Below are 2,500 nucleotides of genomic sequence, written 5' to 3'. Positions count from 1 at the left end.
TAAAGTAAAACTCGCACTACTTCCCTAATATGCGATTCCACTAGCCATTAGCTGAAGGCCTATATGCAGTCACTGAAAAGTGTTCAATTTTTATCAAATCCGTGACCAATTTCTCCATCTTATTAATAAATTCGAGACCATTATCACTTATCAAAATTTTCGGGCAACCAAACCTAGTAATGCAAGAGCACAGTGCCTGAGTTAATGAATTTTCTGAGTTATCCAACATTGCATAAGTATGAGTGCAATGAGTAAATGCATCCACACATACACATTTATACTTATGTTGTGTTAAATCAGTAGGAAATGGTCCTACCACATCTATATGCCCCCTTTAGAATTCAATAGGAATCACAGGCCACTCTCTGGGTTCTGGTACAGTATTTTCATGTTCTTTGAACCAGTTACAAGCATGACAACATTTTATATAATTTTCTATAGATTCTTTCATTCCTAACCAAAAGAAGGATTCATGCGCTCTCCTTAATGTTCTATCAATTCCTAAATGACCTTCATACGGACTTGCAAGTACAATGTGGAGGGCTCGATTAATTAAAGAGGAGGGAGGAAGAACTACCCGTGCACAAAATTCCCCTCCCCTCTTCTCTTAAGCACAATATAAGATATCATTCTCTATAAAAAATTCTTACGAGGCACATTCAGAAATGATGGATAACTCTCAGATTCCCCTTTAATCACAGCTCGCACTCTTCCTATCCATTCCTCTTTTCTCTGTTCCTCTCGGACTTCCTTTATGTCCTAACCTCCCAAGTCAATCACACCTGCATCATCAGGGCACTCATTCTAGACATCCCTGGTCATATCCTCCGCCACCCACATACATTCAGCTTCACCGTTCCCATCTCTCTCTCTCTCTCTCTCTCTCTCTCTCTCTCTCTCTCTCTCTCTCTCTCCAACATCTCTAACTCTCTCTCTCTCTCGCTCACGGATCTCATTTTCTGATTGCTCCTTGCGTGAATTCTCATCCTGTTCTCTATTTTGATGAGGTCTTCAATATTTTGGTTTCGTTTTTCGTTCCTCTTTTGCCCTAGTTGTTACTCCTATTACTGTACCTCTAGAGAGGGCATCAGCTACTTTGTTAGCTTTACCTTTTATGTGGTGAAACCCTCTTATATTAAACTCTAACAATCTTTCAATCCATCTCGCTGGTCTAGATGTCAAGTCACTTATGTAAAATCATGTAAGGGGCGAGAATCACTTTGCTTCTCAATCGACTGACCTAATAAAAAGAACCGAGGCCTCTCTAGAACCCAAAGAATAGCCAATGCCTCTTAATTGAATGTACTATAACTCTTTTTAGTCCCTTTCAATGCCCTGGAAGGAAAACAAATGAGTCGCTCTCTCCCTTTATCATCTCGTTGAGAAATTACGCCACCAATATCTATGCTACTCGCATCTCTTGTCACTAAAAACGGACGATCAAATCTAGGATATACGAGTAAGTCATTGCTAGTTAAGGCAGCTTTCAAATGGTTAAAGGCCCTTTCCTCTTTCACTCTGTAATCTATTACTTTTGGTTTCTTTAAAGCATCTAAGGGTCTCACTATCTCTCCAACACCTCTTTTGAATTTACAGTAATACCCAGCGAGCCCAAGGAGCCAAGCTACATCCTAAGGGGTACGTGGCCTTGGGTCATCTCTAATAGCTTCTGCTTTACTGGGGCAGGGTTGGATACCTTCTGGGGTTATTATGTGACCTAAAAATTCGACCTGTTTACAGAAATATTTGCACTTTGACAACTTTATTTTCATACCATTACATCGCAATGCTTCTAAAACTTCACGAATATTATTATGTTCTTCGGCCATTTTCTGTGTATTTATGATATCGTCTAAATAAACAAGAACATTATGGACAATAAATGGAGACAAAACTGCCATCATTACTCTAGAGAAATGACTTGGAGCATTTTTAACACTGAAACGAAGAAAATTAAACTGAAATAGTTGATCGTAAGCTATAAATGCTGTTTTACATTTACTGTCTTCCTGAATAGGTATTTGATAGTATTCAGATTTTAAATCAATAGTTGTAAAATATTTACTATCGCATACCCTCACAAGTAATTCCTCGATCGAGGGCAGTGGAAATGCATTATCCTTAACTTCCTATAATCAACACACAATCTTAACGACCCATCCTTTTCCCTAACAGCTACAATTGGAGAAGCCCAGGGGGACTCACTCTCCTTGATTATCCCTTGTTCCCTTAACTTACTAATACCCTTTTTATCTCTCCCTGGAAATGAATGGGTGCCTTATAAGGCCTTGACCTGATGGGCTCTGTCTGCCCAGTTTCATTGCTAAGGGGAAATCGATCAATCCTCCCGGGTGGCTCGTCTACAATTGCAATTACATTGGAATAATTATCAACAATGTTACTAACTATGGGTTGATATTCTGGCAGACATAGTTTTCGCGCTTGCATAATCAAGTTATGAGTGTGTTCGTCTGTGCGTGCTGGAGTTGTGGCTCCCAAG

The 2,500-nt window shown here is 39.5% G+C and overlaps 1 protein-coding gene across 1 annotated transcript in view; it reads right to left on the bottom strand.

Moving 5' to 3' along the window:
• The window catches only part of LOC137656196 (proton-coupled amino acid transporter-like protein pathetic), a 36,376-nt gene that overhangs the window by 33,282 nt on the left and 594 nt on the right, over positions 1–2,500 (bottom strand). The window lies entirely within an intron of this gene.

The sequence above is a fragment of the Palaemon carinicauda genome, chromosome 17 (genome assembly GCF_036898095.1).
Source record: "Palaemon carinicauda isolate YSFRI2023 chromosome 17, ASM3689809v2, whole genome shotgun sequence".
Classification (NCBI taxonomy): Eukaryota; Metazoa; Arthropoda; class Malacostraca; order Decapoda; family Palaemonidae; genus Palaemon; species Palaemon carinicauda.
Note: the sequence above shows the minus strand (reverse complement) of the source record. Positions and strands in the feature narration are given on the sequence as shown.